At 39.2% G+C, this 15,092-nt stretch overlaps 1 protein-coding gene across 1 annotated transcript in view; it reads right to left on the bottom strand.

The window, feature by feature from the left end:
- Nucleotides 1-7,725: 7,725 nt before the first annotated feature.
- Nucleotides 7,726-15,092, bottom strand: part of AMER1 (APC membrane recruitment protein 1) — a 31,680-nt gene continuing 24,313 nt past the window's right edge. The window contains exon 2 of the transcript XR_004480261.2: nt 7,726-9,318. The gene's annotated coding sequence lies outside the window, so the exon portion shown is untranslated. The remainder of the gene's footprint in view (nt 9,319-15,092) is intronic.

Below are 15,092 nucleotides of genomic sequence, written 5' to 3' on the forward strand. Positions count from 1 at the left end.
TCTTGTAAAAATAAAAATAAAAAATAAAGGTTTTTAATTTTCCGAAGATCCAATTTAATAGTTTTTCCTTTTATATATCACACTTTTGTTATCAAGTCTAAGAACTCATGGCCTAGCTCTAGATCTCTCCAAATTTTCTTCTATTTTTTAAGTGTTATAGTTTTACATTTCACTTTTAAGTACCTGATCTGCTTTGAGTTGTAAATGATATTGGGTCTTTAATTTTTGCTTTACACATGTTCATTGTTATTATATAGGGTTGCAATTAACTTTTGTGTATTGATCTTATATTCTCAACCTTGCTGAACTTTCTAGTCTTGGTTTTCCAAGAATGCTTTTATTTATTTCCCTTTATTCACAGGACACTGAATTCACAGTTCATTCTTCTTTTATTTCAGCATTTGAAAAATATTCTGCCACTTCCCTTTGTCCTTCATGTTTTTTTGTTTTGTTTTGTTTTGTTTTTTGCGGTACACGGGCCTCTCACTGCTGTGGCATCTCCCGCTGCAGAGCACAGGCTCCGGACGTGCAGGCTTGGCTCATGGGCCTAGCCGCTCCGTGGCATGTGGGATCCTCCTGGACTGGGGCACGAACCCGCATCCCCTGCATTGGCAGGCAGACTCTCAACCACTGCACCACCAGGGAAGCCCCGTCCTTCATGGTTTTTGATGAGAAATCTGCTGCCATTTAAATTCTTGTTCCCCTGGGGGATAGATCAAGATGGCAGCATAGGAGGATGTGGTATTCACCTCCCTCCATGCACACATCAAAATTACACCTACATGTGGAACAATTCTCACCATAAACTAACTGGAAACTGGCAGAAAGACTTCTGTACAACCAAGGTTGCAAGATAGATCCACATGTAATTGGGTAGGAAGGGAATGAAAGTGATCAGGTCAGGACTGGTGCACCTGGGAAGAGACTCAGAGGAAAAGAGAGAATACATGGGTGGAGATCTACCCTGGGGAGTAAGTGATTTGAGCCATAGATTGGGTGCCCCAGTCTTGGGGTCTTACACAGGGGAGATGAGCCTGCTTGGCCTGTTGGAGAGCTGGGACTTAAAAGAAGGCTGAGGGAAGCCTGGATTCTGCTCTTGAGGAGCATGTGAACCCTGGTTTGCCCTCCAGGCAGGGCAGAAAGGGTAGATTGAAACCACATGTCTGGCTGACTCCTTCCTGATGACCATCTAGCCCTGTGCCCTAGCCTGAGCCAAGCAAATACTCCAGCCCCACTTACTCCATGTCACAGTGTAGCACTGGATCTAGGGCTTCCACAACTTAAGAGAAAACTCGACCATGGGACAGATAGGTGACCTGGTCCCAGGGAAGACCCTGGGTGGTGCAGCAACAGCCGTTGTTGGCACTTATTCAAGCACTGCCTCAGAAACAGCCCAGAACTGTGACTGCAGCCACTCCACCACAGCTCACATGCCAATATACACCAAGAGTCCACACAGGATTGCCTGCCCCGTCCAACAAGAGGGTGGGGGCTGCAGAGGCTGTAAGGAGTTGCCAGCTGTGGGGGACAAAGGAGACTTGGACCCAGGGCTGTGTCTGAGCAAAGCAAAGGAAACAATTGCTGGTGCTGGCACAGGCAACACATCAGAGACAGCTCAGAACTCTCTCTGTGATCAACATGAGCTGAGAGCTTACATGGGTTCTCCTTGCCTCAGCACTCTCCCTCTCTGGGGCAAGGGTCCCAGTGCTGGGGAGGGGAAAGCATACACTTAAAGGAAACTGAGCCATCTCAGGCCAACCCTCAGGGCTGCTCCAGCAACTTGGGATCAGACCTCAGCCCAATCAGGTGGTGATAGCCATTGAGCAGAGGAGAAATCCTATCTAACACCTGGCTCCAGCTGTAGCCCTTCCATCTCCAGCCCCACTCCTTATGAAGGTGATAGCTCCCAGCACATCTTGAGGAAAGATGTGACTTGTATCCATGTCAAATTCAGCTCTCCTACCAAAAGCACTAGGCACACACAGTCTGTATAGAGATGCTCCCACATCAGAATACACCTTCAAGATCACAATAGGCAACAGTTTCACCTAAATTCATTAAATCAAAGGAAGTTAAGCAAAAGGAAAAGGCAAAAGAACTCATCACAATTGAAAGAGTGAGAGAAAAACCCTGAAAAAATAATGAAACAGAAATAAACAATTTACCAGATAAAGAATTCAAAACATTGGTAATAAGAATGTTAATTGGATTAGGGAAAATAATATATGAATACAGTGAGAATTTTGACAATGAACTGGAAAATATTTTTTAAAACCCAATCATAAAGGAAGAATTCAATAACTGAAATGAAAAGCACACTAGAAGGAATGAATAGCAGACTAAGTGTTACAGAAGAACACATAAGTGATCTGGAAAATAGAATAATGGAAATCAACTGTCAGAACAGAAAATTAAAAAAAAATTTTTTAAATGAGAACAGTTTAAGAGATCTCTGTGATAACAATAAGCATATTAACATTCGCATTATAGGGTCAAAGAAGGAGAAGGGAGAGGGAAGGAGATCAAAAAGTATGTGATGAAATTATGGCTGAAAAATTCCCAAATCTTAAGAAGGAAACAGATCCAGGTACAAAAGCACAGAGGGTCCCAAACAAGTTGAACTCAAAAAGACCTACACTAAGACATATCATAATTAAAATGGCAAAAGTTAAAGACGAAGAAAGAATTCTAAAGGCAGCAAGAGAAAAAGAGTCATATACAAGGGAACTCCCATAAGGCTGATTTTTCTGCATGTAATTTGTAGATCAGGAGGTAGTGGAAATGATATATTCAGAGTGATGAAAGGGAAAAGCCTGCAACCTAGGATACGGTACCCAGCAAGATTATCATTTAGAATTGAAGGAGAGAAAAAGATCTTCTCAGGCAAGCAAAATTTTAAAAGTTCATCAATACTAAATCTGTATTAAAATAAATGCTGAAGAGCCTTCTCTGAGTGGAGGAGAAGTAAGAATCTATACAAAAAGGGAAAACCATGTAAAATGAACTAAAACTATGATAAACAGTTAAAGGATTAACATGAAGATTAAAAATATGACATCAAAAACACAAGATATGAGGAAGGGAGAAAAAACATAGATATTTTAGAATGTGTTTGAACTTAAATAACTACCAGTTTAAAACAAGAAGATATAGGTCAACATATATGAAACCCATGGTAACCAGAAACCTACAATAGATACACAAAGACTAAAAATAAAGGAACACAAACATAAAACTAAAGAAAAGCAGCAAACCATAAGGAAAGAAACAAAAAGAAGTAATGGTCAGAGCAGAACTAAAAAGACAACCTGAAAACAAGTATTAAATTGGCAATAAGTACATACCTATGAATAATTACTTTAAATGTCAATGGAATAAATGCTCCAATCAAAAGACATAGGGTGACTGGATAAAAAAGCAAGACCCATCTATATACTGCCTACAAGAGACCTAAAGACCTCAGACCTAAAGACACACACAGACTGAAAGTGAGGGGATGGGAAAAGACATTTCATGCAAACAGAAAGGACATGCAAGCAGAGGTAGCAATACTCAAATCAGACAAAATAGACTTTAGAACAAAGGCTAAAACAAAATATGAAGAAGGGCATTATATAATGATGAAGGGATCAATACAAGTAGAGAATATTATACTTTTAAGATATATGAACCCAATACAGGAGCACCTAAGTATATAAAGCTAATACTAACAGATATAAAGGGAGAAGTATATAATAATACAATAACAGTAGGTGACTTTAACACCCAACTGACATCAATGGACAGATCATCCAGGCAGAAAATCAATAAGGCAACAGTGGTATTAAATGACACAATAGACCAGTTGGAATTAATAGATACCTACAGGATATTCTAACCAAAAACAGTGGAATACACATTCTTTTCAAGTGCACATAGAACATTCTCCAGGGTATGTCACATGTTAGGTCACAAAACAAGGCTTAACAAATTTAAGAGGATAGAAAATATATCAAGCATTTTCTCTGATCACAATGTTATGAAACTAGAACTCAATTACAGTAAGAAAAATGGGAAAAGAGCAAACACGTGAAGATGAGACAACATGCTACTAAAAACCAAAGGGGTAAAGGAGGAAATCAAAGAGGGAATCAGAAAATACCTCAAGTCAAATGAAAATGGAATCACAGCTCTCCAAAATATATGGATTCCAGCAAAAGCAGTTCTAAAATGGAATTTTATAGTGATACAGGCCTCCTTCAAGAAACAAGAAAAATCTCAAATAAACAACCTAAACTACCATATTCAACAGTTAGAAAAACAAGAAAAAAAAGCCTGGAATTGGCAAAAGGAAGAAAATAATAAAGGTCAGAGAGAAAATAAATGACATAGAAACCAAAAAAAAAAAAATCAATGAAACCAAGAGCTATTTTTTTAAAGATAAACAAAATTGATAAACCTTTAGCCAGACTAACCAAGAAGAAAAAAGAGGGGACGCAAATAAACAAAATAAGAAATGAAAAAGGGAAAATAGCAACCAATACCACAGAGATACAAAAAATCATAAGAGAATACTATGAGCTATATCACAACAAATTGGACAACATAGAAGAAATGGACAAATTTCTAGGAGCATACAACCTGCCAAGAATGAATCAAGAAGAAACAGATAATTTGAAAAGACCAATCAGTAGAAGTGAAATTGAATTTGTAATAATAATTAAAAAAACTCCCAGAAAGCAAAAGTCCAAGACTGAATGGCATCACAGGGGAATACTACCAAGCATAGAATGAAGAAATAATTCCTATCCTTCTAAAACTACTCCAAAAAATTGAAAAGGATGCACCAATCCTAAATTCATTCTACAAGATCACCATTATCTGATACTAATACCAGACAAAGACCCTACCAAAAAAGAAAATTTCAGGACAATATCTTTGATGAATATACATGCAAATATCCTCAACAAAATATTAATGAAATGAATCCAACAATATATAAAGTGGTCATACACCATAATCAAGGAGGATTTATTCCAGGGACTCAAGGATGGTTCAACATTCACAAATCAGTCAATGTAATATACCACAGTAACAAAAGGAAGGATAAAAATCATATGATCACCTCAATAGATTTAGAAAAAGGATTTGACACAATTCAATATCTATTCATGATAAAAACTCTCACCAAAGTTAATATAGAGGGAACATATCTTGACATTAGCAAGACCATTTATGACAAATCCACAGTTAACATCATACTCATTGGTGAAAACCTGAAAGGCTTTCCTCTAAATTGAGGGAAAAGACAAGGATGCCCATTCTCACCACTTCTATTTAACGTAGTATTGGAAATCCTAGCCATAGCATTCAGACAAGAAAAAGAAATAGATGGCATCCAAATTGGGAGGGAAGAAGTAAAACTCTCACTACTGTCATCTACATGATACTTTATATAGAAAACCCTAAAGTCTCCACCAAATAACTATTAGAACCAATAAGTGAATTTAGTAACATTGCAGGATACAAGATAAACATACAGAAATTTGTTACTTTTCTATACACTAATAAGAAACTATCAGAATGAGAAAGTTAAAACAATAATTGTATTTAAAAATCACATCATAAAGAATAACATACCTAGGAATAAACCTAACCAAGGAGTTGAAAGATTTATACTCTGAAAACTATAAAACACTGAGGAAGAAAATTAAAGATGATACAAAGAAATGTAAAGATATCTGGTGCTCTTGTATTGGAAGAATTAATATTGTTAAAATGGCCAAACTTCCCAAAGCAATCTACAGATTTTATGTAATTCCTGTCAAAACACTCATGACATTTTTCACAGAATTAGAATAATAATCCTAAAATTTATATGGGACAACAAAAGATCCCAAATTGCCAAAGCAATCTTGAAAAAAAAAAATACAAAGCCGGAAGTATCACCCTCTCTGAATTACAAAGCTACAGTAATCAAAAGAGTGCGATACTGGCACAAAAACAGACACATAGAACAATGGGACAGAATAGAGAGCCCAGAAGTAAACCCACACACCTATGGCCAATTAATCTATAACAAAGGTGGGAAGAATATACAACAGGGAAGAACAGTCTCTTCAATAAGTGGTGCCAGGAAAACTGGACAACTACATGTAAAAGAATGAAATTAGATCATTTCCTCATACCATACAAAAGTAAACTCAAATGGATTAAAGGCTGAAATATAAGACCTGAAAGCTTAAAACTCCTAGAAGAGAGCATAGGCAGAACATTCTTTGACATAAATCATAGCAATATTTTTTTTGGATCTGTCTCCTCAGGCAAAAGATATAAAAGCAAAATTAAACAAATGGGAGGGCTTCCCTGGTGGTGCAGTGGTCAAGAATCCGCCTGCCAAAGTAGGGGACAAGGATTCGATCCCTGCCCCAGGAAGATCCCACATGCCATGGAACAACGCAGCCCATGCACCACAACTACTGAGCCTGAACTCTAGAGCCCGCAAACCACAACTACTGAGCCCGTGTGCCTAGAGCCCGTGCTCCACAACAAGAGAAGCCATGACAATGAGAAGCCCGCTCACTGCAACGAAGAGTAGCCCCCGCTCGCTGCAACTAGAGAAAGCCTGTGCACAGCAACGAAGACCCAACACAGCCAAAAATAAATAAATAAACAAATGGGACCTAATTAAACTTAAAGGCTTTTGCATAGCAAAGGAAACCATCAACAAAATGAAAAGACAACCTATGGAATGGGAGGAAATATTTGTAATTGATATCACTGCCAAGGGGTTAATATCCAAAATATATAAACAGCTCATACTACTGCATATCAAAAAAATCCAATCAAAAAATGGGCAGAAGACTTGAATAGACATTTTTCCAAAGAAGATACACAGATGACTAACAGGCACATGAAAAGATGTTCAACATCATTAATAATCAGAGAAATTCAAATTAAAGCCACAATGAGATATCACCTCACACCTGTCAGAATGGCTATCATCAAAAAGTCTACAAATAACAAATTTTGGCGAGGTCGTAGAGCAAAGAAAACATTTGTACACAGCTGGTGGGAATGTAAATTGGTGCAGCCACTGTGGAAAACAGTACAGAGGTTCTTTAGAAAACTATAAATGGAACTACCATATGATTCAGCAATTCCACTCTTGGGTATACACCTGGAAAAAATGAAAACAATAATTCGAAAAGATACATGCACCCCAATGTTCACAGCAGCACTATCTACAATAACCAATATGTGGAAGCATCCCAAGTGCCCATCAACAGAAGAATGGATTAAGAAGATGTGTTATGTATGTACAACGGAATACTCAGCCATACAAAAGAATGTAATTCTGCCATTTGCAACAACGTGAATGGACGTAGAGAATATTATGCTTAGTGATTTAAGTCAGATATATCACTTATATGCGGAATCCAATAAATAGTTTGTTTTATTTAACAAACTAATATATATAGTAAAATAGAAACAGATTCATTGATATAGGAAACAAACTAATGGTTCCCAGTGGGGAGAGGGAAGGGCAGAGGTACAGGATTATGAGATACAAACTACTATGTATAAAATAGATAAGCAACCAAGAATATATTGTGCAGCACAGGGACTTATCACCATTATTTTGTAACATCTTTTAATGGAGTATAATCTAAAAATAATAAAGCACTATGCTGTATACCTGAAACTAATATATTATAATCCAACTATATTTCAATATGAAAAGAATTATTTCTGAACCATTGAAAATTTCTTATTTATCTAATAAAACCAGAAAAAATAAATTGAATAAAATTGTGACTTTCTTTAATAATTATTAAAATAAAATCAAATTCTTGTTCCCCTATAAGTAATATATTGGTTCCCTCTGGATCCTTTCAAGGTTTTTTTCTTTTCTTTAGTTTTCAAGTTTTAATTATGATTGTTTGTATTGGTCCTATTTGAGGTTCACTCAGTTCCTTGAATATGTTAGTTTATATCTTTCACCAAAATTTGGAAGTTTTCATCCATCATTTTCTCATATACTCTTTCACCTCCATTCTCTTTTCTCTCCTTCTGTGACTCAAATGATACAAATGTTATATCTTCTGTTTTTGTCCCAGTGGTATTATGGTTTTGTTCATTGTTTTCAACCTATCTTCCCTCTATTGTTCAGATTGCATAAATTCCACTAATCTGTCCTCAAGTTCACTGATTCTATCCTCTGTTATATCCTTCAATTTTGAGTCTATCCAGCATTTAAAAAAAATTCAGTTACTGTTTTTTTTTTTTTAGTTTTAAAATTATCATTCGGTTCTTTTTGATGACTTCTAATTCATTGTTGAGATTTTCTAATTTTTCATTTGCTTCAGGAGAATTTGTTATTGGCTGCTGAGGCATTTTTATGATGGCTGCTTTAAAATCCTTATCGGATTATTCCCAACATGTGATTTATCTCAGTGTTGGCATCTGTTGATTGTCATTTCTCAACAGAAATGTCATATTAGTTAAAGTTTGATTTTCCTTGCTCTTGTATGATGGGTGATTTTTTATTTTATCATGGATATTTTGCATAGTATGTTAGGAGACTCTGCATCCTATATAAATGTTTTATGTTAGCAGGCAGTCACCCTGTTTAGGTTTAACATGCAGGTCCTGGACTACTTTTGTGGGCTGTGGCTTCAATGGCAATTTAGTTTTCTTTGTGGTCTTTATGGTACTATTTTACTCTTCTTGGTCTATCTGGTGCTGATGGAATTCCCATTTGTTTCTGATGTTGCTGCCTGAGGGGTGGAGAGAATCCCCCAGGCCAGGCTACCTGGTGAACCTAGGTTAAGGGGAAAATAGTCACTGTCCTGCAAGGAGGATGAGCATGTCCCAAGCTGGGCCACTTGTTTTGCTAGGATAACCCTTGCGGGTACCACATAGTTACCTGATGTCTCTTAATAGTAGAGAGGAATCTGAAGCCTAGCAGAGAAAGAGAATGATTCCTTTTACTGCTTATTATTAGCAGGATTCCCAGTCAATCCTCTTTGCTGGTGCTGTTGGAATCACATGATGTTGTCAGAGGGACATCTGTTCCTTCTGGGAGAGGGTTAAACTTTCCTTGGCTGCTTTCTGTTGTTAGGTTTGGGGTCAGGAAATGCCAGGTCCATGTCACCATTTTTTCATGGGTTGGAGGATGCATGATGTCCTGCTGTTGTGCTATTTTCCTCCAATTCTATGATCCCTAGCCAGCTCACCTCTTCTTTCCACTTATAAAGTTCTCCTTTGGTTGTGTCTTATGTTATTTCCAGAATTTATAATTGTACTTTAGGGGAAGTACTTCTGGACCAGAAGACCCTGTAAAACATTTTTTAAAAGTCATTATTACCTGTCATAAAGATGAGTAATGTATTACTTCTGCCCTTAGGGAACAATAGGCTAGTCAGAGAGATGAGACAAGAATATAAATATAACAGCAGCATTTATTATGTTTCAGTTTACAGTTAACAAACATTAAGTTAATAAATGTTTAACATTTTATAACAACCTCTGAGGGAGGTACTAATATGTTGCCATTTTAAATATGCACAAGAAAACTTAAGCAACTTGCTCAATGTGACACAGCTAGTAGGTAGCAAAGTCAGGACTGGGACCTAAGCAGTCCGGCTTAAAAGCTACTACTCTTACCACTATACTATGTTGGTTAACAACACAGAAAGGCAAATGAATAGGGTTCAGAACACCAAATGAACCTCCTATGATGTGGAAAACAGGAGGAGGTGGCATTTAGGAAGTGTAATGAAGGATAAGTAGGATTTCAATGGGTGAAGGTGGTGGAAGTCTAGTTAGAGGGAAGAGCATGTATAAAGGTCCTGTGGTGGTAACAGTGGGGGCCTATTGAGGAATCAGCTAAAGTATCTAGTATATAGAGTGGTGAGAGTTAGGACTACAAAAATGTTTGGAGCTGTAAGATAGAAGGTTTTGAATGCCAGGTTGAGGAAGTCAGTATTAATTTCACAGGCAATAGTGACTTCACAAGAGGCATGGCCTGAACAGTTGGGTGATTTTAAAGAACATTCTGGTGGCAGCAGCTGAGAGTAGATGCATGGAGCTCAGTGGAGACTGGGGTTGAAGGCCTGACCTAGGACCATGGCAGCTGAGATGGAGAAGAGGTGATGGATTCAAGAAATATTTAAGGGGTAGAGTCAACAGAATTTAGTGAACAATTAGATATGGCAACTGAGCATAAGAAAGGAGTCAATGATGACTCTTTTTAGGAGTCTGACTGGCTGGTAATGCCATTAAGTGAAATGTTGAATTCTTCTGGCTTCAGGAAATGGAAAAAAGCAGTATAGCGTCCCCAGTATATCTGTATTTTGAGATGTGGACATTATTATTCTGTTGACAGGCAAATTTCTTTTCTCAAGGCAAACTTCCTTTCACCTTTCCTCATAGATCCTATTTCCAACTGTTATAATAACTTTCCTTTGCTCTCCTCTGGACATACTCTAATTTCTTGCACTCTTAGGATGCAAGACACAGGCAGACTGGTGAGGGTGGGGGTGAAGAGAAAGAGTGAGTGAAAGAGTAAGTGTGTGTTTGGGACAATGAGGCTACGGAATAAGGATATGACCTGAATTCTAACCTTAACTTAGAGAAGGCAATGAGGTAAAAGGCCTGTGGTTATCTTACCCAATCAGTACTGTTGTTTTCATGTCAGAGCCTTGTCCATTTTGACAAGGAATCAGAGGAAAATAAAATGGTAATGGAGCCTTCAGTGTTAAGACAAGGAACTAGGAGTCCCGGGGCCTAACTCCAGCTCAGCCTTAGGTCATCTGAGGGGACTTGAGAAATCCTTTTCCATTCCAGGTACTCCCCTCTGCTAAAGATGACATTCTATTAGGTTGAACTACATGAAATTGCCAGTACTCACCTAGTTTTGACTGGCACAAACAGCAATATCACATGGTTCAACTTAGTACTTTCCTCTATTGTAATCATATGCCTGCTTGCCTTACCACTTTCCCACAGCATGTATGCATGTGCAGTCACAGACATACACACACAGAAATACACACATACACACAATCACTAAATTGGAAGCTCCTTTATGATTGAAACAGTTCTAGATCTCTGAAAAAAAAGTTCCGTATTTGTAGTGTTTGCCAATTTCCATGGTGGTAATTACTCTCACCGCTGCCAATTTCATCTACCAATGTGATATCATTGAATGTGGAGTTGGAAAGAGATGTGCACAATCGGTTCTTGAGAGCTGGTACAAGCTGGCTGTAATACACCACTGCTTATCTCTACATCCATTTATAACACTTAGCACAAGATCTCAGACTTAGTATGAGGGCAGTAATTGTCAGTTTGAAGATGCAGCCTCCTCCAGAAGAATCCAAGCTGCACAGATAATGCCAGTAATAATGACAACAAGGGGCTTCCCTGGTGGCACAGTGGTTGAGAGTCCACCTGCCAATGCAGGGGACACGGGTTCGTGCCCCGGTCTGGGAAGATCCCACATGCCGCGGAGCGGCTGGGCCTGTGAGCCATGGCCGCTGAGCCTGCGCGTCCGGAGCCTGTGCTCTGTACGGGAGAGGCCACAACAGTGAGAGGCCCGCGTACCGCAAAAAAATAAAAATAAAAAAAATAATAATGACAACCATTTGGCACCTTGCTTTACAGTTTTCCAAATAACTTGTATATCCATTTCAGGAGGAAGACAGGAGGGACACAGGACAGGAATTCATATTCTTACCTGATGGATGAGGAAGTTGGGGATAAACTGAGATTGAGGAGTTGGGAGAATCAAGAAAGTGAATTCCTTTAGTTACAGCAATTTTTCAAAATAAAAAAAAGAAAACATACCCCCCCACATACACGTCAAAAATAAGATTTTAAAGTCACTGTATCCAATGACTGGGTTGTTACAATGTAGGATGTGGCTACTGGCTTTTCATAGGGCCCTGGCTTTGTGAGAGAGATGAGCTCATAGAGGGCAGACAACCAGTGCCAAAGCATTTGAGTACTACTATCACCTTGCATTTCTGTAGCCTTTTACAATTTTTTATAAAGTACTTTCACATTTAGTGTCTACTGCATTTTCCAGTAGGAAAATGAAGGTGGTCTCTGCTGAAGTACAGGCTTGGTGGGAGGGAGGCTGAGTAGGCATTAATGGCCCCATTTAGCAGGTGAGAAAACATGCTCAAGGCTGATGACAGACCTATTCAGAATCTCAAGGACTTGCCTGTTACACACTCTGGCTGCTCCCAGCACAGGGCTGCCTCAAGACATTTTTTCAGCTTCCAGGTGAGTAGAGTCCTTCTTCAGACTGGCCTACCACTAAGCCCAGCCCCAGAAGTGGCATTATAAATACCCTACAAGTACTTGGCTTTAAGGCCTGAAGGCAGCCCTCAAGGTAGGGACCCTGAGGAAAGCATTTTGGTTAGTCCTCTGTTTGCACCCTGTATGTAGATACAGCTCACATGCTTACACAAACAGTTGTTGGGAACTCATAAAAGCCCAGCCTTGACACCAAGCACCAGCCACTGTTATCTTCTTCACACTCACCTGTTTGGTCCTCCTGTTCCTCACTTTCTTCCTCCCTTTGTACCTGGGCTTCTCATGCCTACTTTAAGCTCCTTACTTAGATGATGGTTTTAATCCTGATTATACAGCTCAGACCTTAGCATGCTCTTCCAGGTACAGCCCACTACAGCTTTCAGGCACCTCCAATTTCTGATAAAAGAAGTCAAACTTGTCATGCATTCTCCTTGAAGTCTCCAATCCTACCTTCCCTTGGGGTAGGACATGGGACCTTGATCCTAGATACTGACAGCCCTGGCTTTTCTGGGAGCCCCAAGTCCAGCCATCAACAGGCACTCACAGAACTCAATGGGAGAAACATGATAGGCCCATACTCTCACTTCCCCAGCAGCTTAGGCCTTCACAGAGGGTGACCAGGTTGACTAGATTCTCTCTCACTACAGGTCCACACCTACCAAGGATCCAAAGTGAGGCTGTCTATGTGCCAAGGATACAAGCCACAATGACAACTGAGATTGACCATCATCTGGGTAGGGCTCACATGGGCCAGGCACTGTACAGAGAAGCTTTATACACACCATCACTAATCCCCACAAGATACAGATTATTTCTTCCATTTTACAGATGAAGATGTTGAGGCTTAGAGAAGGTCTCACTTATCCAAGCTCACATAGCTGGAAGGTCGTGGAGCCAAGAAGAGTATCCAGGTCTGTTTGACTCCAAAACTCATACCACTTAGCTTCTTGTAGGTGTCCAGGAGTAATGAAAATGGACCCAGGTGAATTTGTCTAAAGAGTCTTGTTCTGGGACCCAAACTTGAAGAGGGCCACTAATACTGGAGTGCGTCCAGGAGGGATTGAGAAGGCTGGGGAAGGGGCTTAGACCAAGGACATATGAGGAAAGGTTGGAAGGACCTAGGGCTGTTTAGCCTGGAAAAGAGACAACTCCAGGTAACATGAATCAGGTCATGTCATTCTCTGCTCCCATCTAACTAAGGACAAGAGTCAAAGACTTTACAATGGTCTTCCCACCTCCCCTACTCCAACATTATCTCTGTGACCTCATTTCCTATTACTGCCCCCTTCACTCACTCCAATTCAGGCACACTGGACTCCTGGTTGCTCCTGGTATTTATTATCTGCTCTCACCTCAAGGTTTTAGTTCTTCTCTCAAATGTCACCTGCTCAGTGAGTCCTCTCTTGACCACTCTATTTTATTTATTTAATTTTTTTAACATCTTTATTGGAGTATAATTGCTTCACAATGGTGTGTTAGTTTCTGCTTTATAAAAAAGTGAATCAGCCATACATATACATACGTTCCCATATCTACTCTATCCTGCGTCTCCCTCCCTCCCACCCTCCCTATCCCACGCCCCCAGGCTGTCACAAAGCACCGAGCTGATCTCCCCGCGCCACGCGGCTGCCTCCCACCAGTTATCCACCTCACGCCCAGTAGTGTATATACGTCCATGCCACTCTCCCACCCTGTCACAGCTTACCCCTCCCCCCCATATCCTCAAGTCCATTCTCTAGTAGGTCTGTGTCTTTTTTCCCATCTTACCCCTAGGTTCTTCATGACCTTTTTTTTTTCTTAGATTCCATATATATGTGTTAGCATATGGTATTTGTTTTTCTCTTTCTGACTTACTTCACTCTGTATGACAGACTCTAGGTCCATCCACCTCACTACAAATAACTCAGTTTCGTTTCTTTTTATGGCTGAGTAATATTCCATTGTATATATGTGCCACATCTTTATCCATTCATCCGATGATGGACACTTAGGTTGCTTCCATCTCCTGGCTATTGTAAATAGAGCTGCAATGAACATTTTGGTACATGACTCCTTTTGAATTATGGTTTTCTCAGGGTATATGCCCAGTAGTGGGAATGGGAGAAAATATTTGCAAATGAAGCAACTGACAAAGGATTAATCTCCAAAATTTACAAGCAGCACATGCAGCTCAATAACAAAAAAAACAAACAACCCAATCCAAAAATGGGCAGAAGACCTAAATAGACATTTCTCCAAAGAAGATATACAGATTGCCAACAAACACATGAAAGAATGCTCAACATCATTAATCATTAGAGAAATGCAAATCAAAGCTACAATGAGATATCATCTCACACCAGTCAGAATGGCCATCATCAAAAAATCTAGAAACAATAAATGCTGGAGAGGGTGTGGAGAAAAGGGAACACTCTTGCACTGCTGGTGGGAATGTAAATTGATACAGCCACTATGGAGAACAGTATGGAGGTTCCTTTAAAAACTACAAATAGAACTACCATACGACCACTCTATTTTAAATTGCAACCTCCTATCTTTCCTTTATTTTTCTCCATTGTACCTATCACCATCTGACATACTATAACTTTTGTTTATTTATTTTGTTTTATTCTCTGCCCACCTGTGGAAATAAGTAAGCCCCAAAAGGACAGGGATTTTATTTTTATCTTGCTTATTCACTGTCACACCCTCAGAACCTAGAACAGAACCTGGCATATAATAGGTACTCAATATTTGTTGAACCAAAGAACACCATCTGTGACTTCCGATCTGGAAGGACTGTTACA

This window comes from Orcinus orca, chromosome X (assembly GCF_937001465.1).
Source record: "Orcinus orca chromosome X, mOrcOrc1.1, whole genome shotgun sequence".
NCBI classification, from domain to species: Eukaryota; Metazoa; Chordata; class Mammalia; order Artiodactyla; family Delphinidae; genus Orcinus; species Orcinus orca.